This window comes from Molossus molossus, unplaced genomic scaffold (genome assembly GCF_014108415.1).
Source record: "Molossus molossus isolate mMolMol1 unplaced genomic scaffold, mMolMol1.p scaffold_m16_p_2, whole genome shotgun sequence".
NCBI lineage: Eukaryota > Metazoa > Chordata > Mammalia > Chiroptera > Molossidae > Molossus > Molossus molossus.
Genome location: NW_023425355.1, coordinates 54,788,138 through 54,802,136, shown reverse-complemented (window position 1 = coordinate 54,802,136; position 13,999 = coordinate 54,788,138). Strand labels below are relative to the sequence as shown.

The following is a 13,999-nucleotide window of genomic DNA, read 5'->3' as shown; positions in this document are numbered from 1 at the left end:
TATTTACATTGAAATAAACTATACAACATTTACTTTCTTCACCAAAAATAACAGCAATATTTTCAGTATTATTCCTAGATAACTACAAAAAAAATTTTGCTTATAATTCAAGATAAGGCAGTGTATACAGTCATGGAAAAAGACAGAATAAATCAGTTGTCAGTATCCATGGCCTCTGATCCTTTCTTGACCATGAAACAGAAGTGTTCAACATATACCTGCAAAAAGCTTATGGAGATATTGGCTCAACAAAGGAATGTAAACATTCCCAGATGCAACATCCAGATGTGGAACAATAGAAGGTTCTTCCATTTAATATTTAATTGTAACTTGTTTCTTTAAGATCACTGGATGAAGACAATATCTACAATGAAATCCTTGTTTGGTAAGCTCACCTTTCTTTCACTATTTTGTAATTCCCTTAACTGTACATTACAGATATTTAATAGCATACTTAAAACACCTGCTATTCAAAGGCTAGCCAAGAGCTTCATAGTAATATTTCATAAAATGTATTTCTTTCTCCCACATCTCCTCGAAATGTATTTCTTTTCTTTTTTTAATTTTTCAATTTTTTTCTTAATTAATTTATTTTTGTTACACATGTTTCTCCTTTTCTCCCACTGATTCCCCCTTCACCTCCCTCCACACCCTATCACCAGCTTTGTTGTTCATGTCCATTGTTCATGCATACATGCATATAAGTTCTGTGGTTTATCTCTCCCCCACCAACCCCTCTCCTGGGGATTGTCAGTCTGTACCCCACTTCCACATTTCTGGAACTACCCCATTTCTCAGACTATGTTCCTTATATTCCATGAATAAGTGAGATAATATATTTTACTTTCTTTGTTTGGCTTGTTTTGCTTAGGATAATACTTTCCAGCACCCTCCATGTAGTCTCAAAGGATAAGATAGCTTTCATTCTTACAGCTGCAGAGTACTCCATTGTGTATATGTACCACAACTTTTTTTATCCATTTGTCTATTGATGGATATTTGGGTTGTTTCCAGATTTTAGCTATTGTAAATAGTGCTGCTACAAACATGGGGGTACATATATTCCTTCTGATTGGTGTTTCAGGCTTCTTAGGGTATATTCCTAGAAGTGGGATCACTGGGTCAAATGGAAGTTCAATTTTTAATTTTTTGAGGTAACACCATATTGTTTTCCATAGTGGCTGCACCAGTCTGCATTCCCACCAGCAGTGTGCTAGAGTCCCCTTTTCTCCACACCCTCGCCAACACTTCTTTGAAGATTTGTTGATGGCGGCCATTCTGACAGGTGTGAGGTGATACCTCATTGTTGTTTCAATGTGCATCTCACTGATGATTAGTGATGTTGAGTATTTCTTCATATGTCTTTTAGCCATTTGTATGTCCCATTTGGAGAGGTGTCTATTTAGATCCTCTGCCCATTTTTTAATTGGTTCTTTGTTTTCCTTTTCTTGAGTTGTATGAATACTCTATATATTTTGAAAATTAACCCCTTATCTGACATATCATTGGCAATTATGTTTTCCCACACAGTGGGTTGCCTTTCCATTTTGATGATTGTATCTTTTGCTGTGCAGAAGCTTTTGAGTTTGATATAGTCCCATGTGTTCATTTTCTCTTTTGTTTCTGTTGCTTTAGGTGATGTATCACTGAAAATTCTGCTGTGTATGATGTCTGAAATTTTGTTGCCTACAGTTTCTTCTAGGATTTTTAAGGATTCATGAGTCAAATTCAAGTCTTTTATCGATTTTGAGTTTATTCTTGTGTATGGTGTAAGTGGATGGTCTAGTTTCATTTTTCTGCATGTAGCTGTCCAATTTTCCCAACACCATTCATTAAAGAGGCTGTCTCTACTCCACTGTATGCTTTGGCCATCTTTGTCAAGTATTAATTGAGCATATTGCCTTGGGTCCATTCCTGGGTTCTCTGTTCTGTTCCACTGATCTATATGTATGTTCTTGTGCCAGTACCAGGATGTTTTGATTACAGTGCCTTTGTAGTATAACCTGAAATCTGGTAATGTGATCCCTCCTACTTTGTTCTTTTTTTTTCAAGATTGCTGTGGCTACTCGAGGTCTTTTTTGGTCCCAGAAGTTTTTGTTCTAGTTCTGTGAAGTATGTCATTGGTACTTTGATGGGAATTGCATTGAATATATAGATTGCTTTGGGTAATATGGACATTTTAATGATGTTAATTCTTCCAATTCATGAACAAGGTATGTGCTTCCACTTTTATATATCTTCCTCTATTTCTTTTTTCAATGACCTGTAGTTTTCGGTGAATAGGTCCTTTATTTCTTTGGTTAAGTTTACTCCTAGGTATCTTAATTATTTTGCCGCAATGGTAAATGGCATTGTTTTCTTAATTTCTTTTTCAGTGTGTTCATCATTGGTGTATAAGAATGCCATCAATTTGTTGATGTTAATTTTGTATCCTGCTACTTTGCCAAATTGATATATTAAATCTAGCAAATATTTGATGGAGTCTTTGGGGTTTTCTACGTATAGTATCATGTCATCTGCGAATAATGACAGTTTCACTTCCTCCTTTCCAATTTGGATCCCTTTTATTTTTTATTTTTTATTTTTTTTAATTTTTTTTTTTAATTTTTTTTTTTTTTATCCTCACCCGAGGACATTTTTCCATTTTTTGTTCAGATAGAGCGGGAGGGAGAGAGAGAGAGAGAAACATCGATGTGAAAGGGACACATCGAGTGGCTGCCACCCGCACGACCAACCAGGGCCGGGGACAAACTGCAACCGAGGTACGTGCCCTTAGCGGGAATCGAACCCGGGTCTCTCTGTACCGCAGGCCAACGCTCCAACCACTGAGCCAAACCGGCCAGGGCCCCTTTTATTTTTTCTACCTGTCTGATTGCTGTGGCTAAGATTTCCAGTACTATGTTAAATAAAAGTGGTGAAAGTGGGCATCCTTGTCTGTTTCCTGTTCTTAAGCGAAATGCTTTTAATTTTTGCCCTTTGAATATGATTTTGGCTGTGGCTCTTTTATATATGGCTTTTATTATGTTAAGATATGATCCCTCTATTCCCAGATTGCTGAGCATTTTTATCAGAAATGGGTGCTGGATTTTGTCGAATCCTTTTTCAGCATCTATTGATATGATTATATGATTTTCACCTTTCATTTCATTTATGTGGTGTATCACATTTATTGATAGGTAAATATTGTACCAGCCTTGCATCCCTGGGATGAATTCCACTTGGTCATGGTGAATAATTTTTTTGATCTATTGCTGGATTCGATTTGCTAGTATTTTGTTCAGGATTTTGGCATCTATGTTCATCAGGGATATTGGTCTTTAGTTTTCTTTGTTTGTAGTGTCTTTTTCTGGCTTTGGAATTAGATTATGCTGGCCTCCTAAAATGAGTTTGGAAGTCTTCCTTCTTTTTGAAATTTTTGAAATAGTTTGAGGAAAATGTGTATTAGTTCTTCTTTCAATGTTCGGTAAAATTCCCCCGTGAAACCATCCAGGCCTGGGCTTTTGTTTACGGGGAGAGTCTTGATTACATCTTCAATTTCTTTTGTTGTTATTGGTTTGTTCAAGTTTTCTATGTCTTCCCAGTTCAGTTTTTGGAGACTATGTGTTTCTAGAAATTTGTCCATTTCGTTTAGATTGTGGAATTTGTTGCCGTATAATTGTTCATAATATCTTTTATCAATCCTTTGTATTTCTGTCGTGTCAGTTATTATTTCTCCTCTTTTATTTCTGATTTTATGTATTTGGGTTCTCTCTCTTTGTTTCTTGGCGAGTCTAGCTAAGGGTCTATCAATCTTGTTTATGATTTCAAAGAACCAGCTCTTTTTTTCATTTATCCTTTGAATTGTTTTTTGGTCTCCATGTCATTTATTGCTGCTCTGATCTTTACTATTTTCTTCCTTCTACTTTGCTCTGGGGTTTTCTTTTGGTTTGCTTTCTAGTTCTTAAGTTGTGAGGTTAGATAGTCTATTAGAAGTTTTTCTTGCTTCTTGAGGTAGGCCTGTAGTGCTATGACCTTCCCGCTCAGAACTGCTTTCGCTGCATCCCATAAATGTTGTGCTGTTGTGTGTTCCTTTTGATTGCTTCCAAGAAGTTTTTAATTTTTTCCTTGATCTCCATGGTAACCCATTCATTGTTCAATAACATGATATTTAGTTTCCATATTTTCAAATGTCTTTGCATGTTCTTATTGCAATTGAATTCTAGTTTCATGCCATTGTGACCTGAGAAGATGATTTCAATCTTCTTAAACTTGTAGAGACTTTGTTTGTGCCCTAACTTGTGGTCTATCTTTGAGAATGTTTCATGTGCACTTCAGAAGAATGTGAATTATGCCGTTTTGGGGTATAATACTTGTAGATATCTCTTAAATCCATTTGATGTAGTGCTTCACATAGAGTCTGTGTTTCTTTGATAATTTTTTGTCTAGAAGATCTATCCAGTTATGTCAGCGGGGTACTGAAGTCGCTTGCTTTGATTGTATTGCTGTTGATTTTTCCTTTGAAGTCCTCCAAAAGATTTTTAATGTATGTTGGTACTCCTAAATTGGATGCATATATGTTTACCAAGGTTACAGCTTCCTATTGGATAGATCTTTTCAATATTATGTAGTGGCTGTCTTTGTCTCTAGTTATGGCCTTCATTTTGAAATCTAATTTATCAGATATGAGTATTGCTACCCTAACTTTTTTTGCTTTCCGTTTGCTTGAAAGATTTTTTTATATCCCTTCACCTTCAACCTATGTGAGTCTTTTGTTGTGAGGTGGGTGACTTGTAAATAACATATAGATGAATCATGCTTTCTTATCCAGTCAGCTACTCTCTGTCTTTTTATCAGAGCATTCAAACCATTCACATTTTAGGTGATAATTGATATGTGCTTATTTATTGCCATTTATGTTTAGTGTGGTTCTATTTTTCTTCCCATTTCTTCTACTAATTACAGCAGTCATATCTTGCAGCGCTGGTTTGTTGTTAACATATTCCTTAGCCTTTTTTTTTTATGTCTGGAAAGCTCTTTATTTGACCTATTTTAAATAATATCCTTGGTGGATAGAGTAGTCTTGGATTCAGATCCTTGTTTTTCATGACCTTGATTACTTCATGCCACTCCCTTCTGGCCTGTAGTGTTTCTGTTGAGAAGTCAACTGAGAGCATTACAGGGTTTCCTTTGTAAGTATCCTGTTGCTTATCTCTTGCTACTTTTAGGATTCTCTCTTTGTCTTTATTTATTTATTTATTTTTCTTAGTACAGATGAAATGTATTTATTTATTTATTTATTTATTTATTTATTTAAAATCTTTATTGTTGAATGTAGAATGTATTATTACAGATGTTCCACATTTTCCCCCCATTGACCCCCTCCTGCCTTTTCCCACACTATTCTCTGTGACCATTGGTTATGCATATAAGTTCTTTGGTTTATTTCTTCCCACCTCCCAACCCCTTTCCCTTTGAGGTTTGTCAGTCTAGCAGTGAATTTGTACTTCTTAATCCCTTCACCTTTTTCACCCATTCTCCCAACCCCCTCCCATCTGGCAGCCAACAAAATGTTCTCTGTATCTATGAGAATGTTTCTGATCTACCTATTCATTTTGTTTGTAGATTCCATTGTTGATAGATATGTATTCATTGTCATTTTGTTTGTTCATATATTTTATCTTTTTCTTCAAAAAGACCCATCATCATTTCATGTAATAATGGTTTGGTGGTGATGATCTCCTTTAACTTTTTCTTGTCTGGGAAACTCTTTATATGGCCATCGATTCTAAATGACAGCTTTGCAGGATAGAGTAATCTTGGTTGTAGGTTCTTGCTTTTCATCACTCTGAATATTTCTTGCCACTCCCTTCTGGCCTGCAAAGTTTCTTTTGAGAAATCAGCTGACAACCTTATGGGTATTCCCTTGTAGGTAACTAGCTGCTTTTCTCTTGCTGCTTTTAAGATTCTCTCTTTATCTTGAACCTTTTGCATTTTGATGATGATGTGTCTTGGTGTGGGCCTCTTGGGGTTCATCTTGTTTGGGACTCTCTGTGCTACCTGGACTTGTATGTCTGTTTCCTTCACCAAGTTAGGGAACTTTTCTGCCATTATTGTTTCAAATAGGTTTTTGATTTCTTGTTCTCTCTCTTCTCCTTCTGGCACCCCCAAGACGTGAATGCTGGCATGCTTGAAGTTGTCCCAGAGGCTCCTTACACTCTCCTCATTTTTTTGGATTCTTTTTTTCTTTTTGCTGTTCTGATTGGGCGTTTTTTGCTTCCTTATATCCCAATTCGATGGTTTGCTTCTTGGATTTATGTACTCTAGTATTGAAGCTGTGTAAATTATTCTTTATTTCAGTTAATGCCTCCTTCAATTCTGACTGGTCTTTTTTATGCTCTTGACACCCTCACTAATTTCACTGAGGTTCTCACTGAGTTCATTGTGTATGCTTATAAGCAGTATTTTGAACTCAGCATCTGTTAGGTTGCTTATCTCTATTTCATTTAGTTCTTTTCTTGGGGTTTTGTTCTCTCCTTTCATTTGGGACCTGTTTCTTTGTCTCCTCATTTAGGCTGCCTCCCTGTGTTTGTTTCTGTGTATTACTTAATGAGCGGTATGGGGCTAGCTGAGACCCGATGCTGCTCGTTTGAAAGAATTTAGGAAAAACCTGAAGCAGGATCCAAGACAGGCCAATCGTATGGTTAAGCAACTGACAACAGCATGGGTGGGCCTGAAAGTTGAGTGGGGTGGGGCGGGGCCTCAGGGAGTCACCAGAGTGGGGCTACTAGTGTGAGTCAGGTTGCTGGAGTCTCAGATATGGTGGCTGTTTGCCGCCCCAGGGAAGGGCTCACCAAAGGAACAAAGGCCTCTGACAGCACGTTTGTGCTGGAGAAAGCCCCCTCTCCAGCCCTTGCTCCAGTGCCAAACAGCTCAGTTCTTCCTTGTATGTCTCTGGTGCCCCTCGAGCTGCCTCCCCTCCAAACTCAGAGGGAGAGAGTTCGACAAGTTCGTGCACGGTCCCTTCAAGGATCTGCCTGGGGCTCTAGCCGCGTCAGCTTCCCTGAGCCTCAGTTCCCGCTGGTTTTTCCAGCCATAAGTTATGGGGACTTCTCTTCCTGGCCCTGGAACCCTGAGCAGGGCATCTGGTGTGGGTTGGGGACCCCTCAGTCCTCAGGCAGGACCTTCCCAGCGAGGTATCTTCCTGATTTTTATCCACCACACGTTGGTGTGGGACCAGCCCGGCTTGCCACCAGCCCTCGCGCCTCCGCCCCTCCTTCCAGTCTGGATGTGGCTGCTGCTTTAATTCCGTAGTTGTAGGACTTCATTTCAGCTTGATTTCAGGCGGTTTTGAATGATAGTTGTTCTGTAGTTTAGTTGTAACCTTGATGTGGCTGTGGGAGGATGCGATACCGCATTTACCTATGCCGCCATCTTGACCGGAAGTCCCTCTCTTTGTCTTTAATTTTTGGCATTTTAATTACTATGTATCTTTGTGTGGGCCTATTTGAGTTCTTCTTAGTTGAGTCTCTCCGTGTTTCTTGAACTTGAATGCCTTCTTCCTTCACCAAGTTAGGAAAGTTTTCTGTCACTATTTCTTTAAATATATTCTCTAACCCTTGCCCATTTTCTTTCTCTTCGGAAACTCCTATAATGTTAATGTTACTACGTTTTCAGTTGTCCCACAGTTCTCTTAAGTTGTCTTCCTGTTTTTAAATTGTTTTTTCCTTTTGGTTTTCTGATTGGTTGATTTTTTTCTACCCTGTCTTTTAATTCACTGATCCAGTCCTCAGCTTCCTCTACTCTGCTGGTTAGTCCTTCCAATGTGTTCTTAATTTTTGCTGTGTCATTCTTCATTTCCACTTGGTTGGTTTTCAATGTTTCTATATTTTTGCTGATGGTGCTGATGTCCTTACTCATGCTGTTGAGCTTCCTCAAGATCATGCCTCTGAAGTCTACCTCTGATCATTTGCTTAGCTGCATTTCATTTATCTCATCTTCGATAGAGTTCTCTTGTTCTTTCATTTGGGGTTGGTTTCTTTGTTTCTCCATTTTGGTTATCTCAGTGCATTTTGGAGCCTGCCAAATTTTCCTTGTGTGTGTTGGTGTTCTGCTGTCTGTGGCTCCCTCTACTGGGTTTGAATAAGCCTGGGTCAGCTCACGTTAAACACCACTGTCAAGTCTTACTTCCTGGGTAGATTTGCAAGCCCAGGAAAGGTTCTGTTATCCTCTAGCTTTTTCCTGGAGGATAGTAGTCTCAGTTAGTCAGTGCCTTGGAATGTAGCCCTGGTGTTCTGCATAAGAGGATTTACAGAGGGTGGGATAGATGCTGTTTTTTTCCCCCCCTCACCCGAGGACATTTTTTCATTTTTTGTTCAGATAGAGTGGGAGGGAGAGAGAGGAAGAGAGAGAGAGAGAGAGAAAGAAACATCAACGTGAACGGGACACATTGAGTGGCTGCCACCTGCATGACCAACCAGGGCCAGGGACTAACTGCAACCGAGGTACATGCCCTTAGCTGGAACCGAACTCAGTTCTCTCTGGACTGCCGGCTGATGCTCTAACTGCTGAGCCAAACTGGCCAGGGCTAGCTGCTGGTTTTTAATGAGCCTCAATTTGCATTTCTTTTCCTCACTTGTGAAAGGCTGAATCTCTGATGTGGGGGCTGTTGCTTTTCCTCACAGCATGGGGAAGGAGCACACTGGCCACCGTCCTTTGTGGCTGCAACTCAGCAAAAACTCTGAGTGCCCTCCAAATCCCAGGTGTCCCCACAGAATTCCTGCCCAGTCTGCCCTCCCTCTGCTGTAGCCCCCAGGTGAGTGGCTGTGGCTATTTTAGTGCTCTGTCCTGGCTCTCTGGGCTGTGGAGTGGGCTTGGTCTTTATTCCTCAAGGCGCTGCTCACAGCTAAGATTGTTGCTGTCCATGGGCTCCCAACCTGCCACCCTCTCAGGCCTCTGCTGATCCTACCAGTGTCCTTGGTTAAATGGTCCTGTTCTGCTGCTTTTCTGTGACTTTTTTCCGAGGATTTGTCTTTATTTTAGTTGTAATTCCCGTTTGATCCTAGGAGATTGTCTGTGTTGCTTCTATTCACTCCGCCTTCGTTTTTCACATCCTCTATGCCTATCTTGTGTGCAGCTGGGTCACACAGACCTTCCTGGTGCCCCAGCATTCTGCAGGTCCTGCGGGTAACTGGATGGCACAGTCGCTTTGGATACCTGGCTCTATGCCTATGTTATGGGCTGCTGGGTCGCACAGGCCTCTCTGGTGTGTTAGCATCCCACATGTCCCATGGGTAACTGGATGGCACAGTCCCTGGTGGGTCACACAGGCCTCTCTGGTGCTTCATGTATAACTAGGCCACATGTATAACTAGATTGCACAGTCCCTGCTTGGTTGCACAGGCCTCTGTGGTGCTTCAGCACCCCACAGGTCCTGCGGGTAACTGGATGGCATAGTCCCTGTTGGGTCACCAGGCCTCTCTGGTGCTTCAGCACCTCACAGGCCCCGGAGGTGGGCAGCTGGATCACACTAGTCTCTCAGGCTCCAGCTTTCCACTGTTCTTGTGAGCTACTGGCCTGCACAGGCCTCTGTGGAGCACCAGGTCCTGCCACTGGTGGCTGGGGAGTGCTGCTGCCCTATGGGGTTCAACTCCTGCTCAGCTTTTATTGTAGTTTTGGGGGATGGGTCTCAGTTGCTGGTCTGTGCTTCTGTTGCCTGGGGATGAATGTCTGCTCCCCAACCTCTGTTGTTGGGGGTATATCTAGACTCTGATCATTCTGCTACCATGGGGGATGGTGCTGGGCTCTGGGCTGTCCATGGCTTCAGTGACTGGCACCTTGGGAGCTCCACTACTGTGCACTGGTGTGTGTTGACACAGAGTGTCCACTGGTCTGATGGTGCCAGGTGCGCTAGTGGGCTCAGGTTGCTGGGCCCTATCTGCTCCTACTGCCTCCTCTCAGGGAAGACCCAGGATCTTTTAAAATGGTAGGACCTCCCCGTGGCACAGGGAGAAGCGCCGTGAAGGGCCACTTACCATGGTAGCTGGCTGCTCCTATCCACAGCACAGGAACCTTCTGCTCCACATCTCTGCAACTGCTTAGGTTTGGTCATTCACCTTCGAGTCCACTCACACTCTCTCATACACTCGCTCACTCTCTCACACACTCACCCTCCCTCCAGTCCTGCCTGCCGCCATCTCAAAATGTATTTCTTCAAAGAACTGATAACTCAATACCCAACAACTGGATCCACTGTGAAAATAAATGTTATGTCAAAAATGATTTTACTAAAACAATTCCAAAGTGCTGTAGCAGAGATCACACAGAAGTGCAACATGGCACTTTCAATGCTGTCTTCTGGAAAAACAGTTAGTTCTCCAAAGCATGAGAGTTCAAACAGGGGCCATTTAAACAGGCAGATTATTGATGGCTAATGTACTTAAGATATTCAGTGAATAAGTGGCCTAGATACACCCTATAGCTTTTCTGTGTTTTCAAATTTCTTACAGATTTCTTTCCATATGAAATATAAAAGAAAACCTATTTTTTTTATCTCCACCCGAGGACATTTTTGCATGTATCCTCAGATACAGCAGGAGGGAGAAAGGGAGGAAAAAGAGAGAGAAACATCGATGTGAGAGAGACACACTGAGTGGCCACCACCCACACGACCCCAACAGGGGCCAGGGACAAAATGCAACTGAGGCATGCACCCTCAGTGGGAACCAAACCCGGGACTCTCCAGTCCACAGGCCGATGCTCCAACTGCTGAGCCAAACTGGCCAAGACAAGAGAAAACCTATTTTTAAAGTCTCTCAGGTATTTTCAGTGGTTTCAGAATTATCTGTAGGAAACTCTGACTTAGTTGTATACAGTTTGATATATGTGTCCACTATTAAATCCAAATCATGTTTTATAGAAAAATTTATGTTAAGCAAAGCTAAGTTACTTGACCTTTGGTCAGTCAAAGTGTTCCTCAGTTATGCTTAGAGACACTTTTGCCCATTTTCATAGTGTTCATTCTCGATCTTCATCACAGGAAGAATGCATAGGACCTATAGCAACGCATAAACATTAGGAAAAAACTTGATGTCTGGCAGGTAGACGGCTTCATAAATGGTGAATGGAAGCTCTATATCTTTCCCTCGGTGTTTCCACTTGATTCTTCAACAGTGCAGCTCAGCTGAGAGTGTGTCAGGATTGGGTAGGTCGCTTCTGTACATGTCAGCATGATGTTCCTCTGACGTATTAAATTTGAGCTGTCCCATAACAGAGGGTACCAGAGATAAACACTTAAGACCTTTGAGGTATGTTCTGAGAATATATCTTTCAGTTCCTGAGTAATGTGTTCTACTGTTGGAATACTTAGAGCTTCTTTATAGTAACTCTCAGAGGTCAGCTGAGATTTCAGGTTCCCCTGCTGAGCTCTGTGGAAATTCCCAGGGAGCTTCATCTAAATATCAAGTTTGGTTACCAAATTGGTGGCTTCCTCAAACCAAATTCGTGGTAAACTTCAATATTTTCCATTATTTCATTTAGTGAATGCAGCACTGCAGTCAAGCTACTGGCTCCAAAGAAGACATCAGAAGTTTGCACCTGGAGAATTTTCTGAAGCCTCTTGTAAAAGGTAGAACATTTTTAAGAACAACAATCATAACAATGAAATCAAAATCAGTTACTGCACTACAGAGTACAAATGCTGGGCCCATTATACAGTTATTCCATCTAATATTCGTGTCATTATTTACACCATCTAAACATAAAACAAGTGCTTTTAGGAGGTCCACTAAAATTTCAAAAGCATCACGCATGCCTGTCCACTGAGAATGACAAATTTCCTTCAGTTCCTTACCCCTTTCTTCATTGTTCTGAAAGAGGACAGGAATTACATTGTCAAGCTCTAAAAGCAGTTGTAGTGATTGATGGAAAAAAAGAATAAACTTCCTCAGTTGTTCCTAATACAACAGATACTCGTGTAACAGGCACCAATTTTGCCAACCACATATTTAAGGCACAGGAATAACACAGTGTGTAGACAGCCTGGGGATATTTCTCTAAAAGTCTAGAAGCAACAACTTTCATTTTGGAGAAAATCTACTGGACACGATGTAAGCCTGGCCATGACAATACTCCATGTTTAATCCCCACTTCTCAGTTATCATAGTATGATATTTCATGGCCAAAATTTTAGCATCAGCTTCATAAGGCAGGAAACCCACAAATCCTCTCTCAGGTTATGAGCTTCATCAACAAACCTCACCAACACAGGCAGGTGCTCTTCCCCTGCTTTGTCCACATCATCAGTGATAATCGAAAAAAAGACAGTCTCTCACTTCCCTGAGGGTTCCTTCCGGAATGCAGCTCTCACAGATCCCTAGCATCTGTGTCTGTTGTGTTTTTGAACAGAATAATGTGTTAACTACTGTTGTCTCAAAGGATTTCTCAGAACCTCTTCACCAGAATTCATCTGGCACTCCTGCAGTGCTTGAAAGTTATCAGGGATAAAGAGACCTTCTGGGATTTAATCAGTTTCATGTCCATCCAGAGGTATGTTTTGTTTTCCCATAAGAATCAATATTTCAAATAAAGATTTTAAGTATTCTTTGTTTTTATTTTCTTCAAGAGTTGAAGGTAAAATGTCTTCATACTGTTCTTCACCCCTTCTTCTGCACTGGGGTTCTAAGCATTGCTGTTGTTGACTTCTTTATGTTTTTGTTTCTGTTCAGAAGTTTCATCATTTTTTTTCTGTTTCAGTGTCCTGATTTCATCTTCACTCAGTTCTTTTATTCGTTTTGTGTGTCTACTATGTGGATTGTTCAAATGACTGGTAAGATCAGATATTGTTGGTATTGCATTATCTCAAAGAACTGTCATGTAAGAACTCGTTCTACAGATCATAGAGGTCTCAAAGTGTTTGGCACATAATCAATAATGTTTGTTTAGTTGATCACATAATCAATAGTTTGTTTAGTTGATCAGGTGTTTTAGCTTCTAAGCCTGCTCTCCTACAATTTTCCACCCACTTCTTGCATCTCATCCCATCTGCCAACTGCCCCAGTTGCCTCTTATTTCAGATGGTGCCCTCAGCCCTGAATCCCCACTGGCTCACGTGCTCCGAGGTCCCTGAGTTCCCGCTTTCCCACTGCCTGCAGCCCATTATCCACCTGGCCGGATCCCAGAGAACCCTGAAAAAGGCCAGGTCTGACTGCATGCTCTTCTGCGTGTAGTTTGGAGCAGCACAGAAATTTGGCATCGTCACCAGCTGTGGGCGGGCCCAGCACTCCCTTCCCTGCCTCCTCAGGGCCAGCTGAGCACTCCCTTCTCTGCCTCCTCAGGGCAACCTGCTCCCTCATTGGTCTAGGGAAGGGAGCCAGGCCAACCCCTGAAATGGGGGGAGGGGCAGGTGTGCAGGAAGCCAGGAGGGGCACTGTGGTCTGAGGCCAAGCTAGGGTCGGGGCTCCACAGTGCTGTGAGCAGTGAGAGCATTTACAGCCACTGACAGTGGTGCACCTCCTGCCCGCCCCTACACTCAAATTCTTGAAGCTTGCGTATTAAAAAAAAAAAAAAGAAAAAGAAAAAGAAAAGAAAGTTGGATAAAGAATAAAAGAAGAGGAATGATATTTTATTTATTTTTCTTTAACAGTAATATTTACTTATTTTTATTTTTTGAAGAATGCTATTTTTTGTTGTTGTTAATCCTCACCTGAAAATAGTTTTCCATTTACTTTTTTAAAGAGAGTGGAAGGGAGGGAGGGAGAGAGACAGAGAGAAACATCGATGTGAGAGAGACACTTCAATTGATGCCTCCCACACAACCTGACTGGGATTGGGAATAGAACCTGTGACTTTGGACCATGGGCTGATGCTCTAACCACTGAGGCAAACTGGCCAGGGTAGGAATGCTATTTTATATTGAGTGGTCAGGGAAGGCCTTTCTGACAGGTAAAACTTGAGCAGAAACTTAAAACTAGTGTAGGTGATAAGATCTGAGTGGTAACCAAGGGCCAAGTTATATAAGTCATTA

At 41.3% G+C, this 13,999-nt stretch overlaps 1 pseudogene; it reads right to left on the bottom strand.

The window, feature by feature from the left end:
• Positions 1-10,790: 10,790 nt before the first annotated feature.
• Positions 10,791-13,228, bottom strand: LOC118636656 (annotated as a pseudogene).
• Positions 13,229-13,999: the final 771 nt, after the last annotated feature.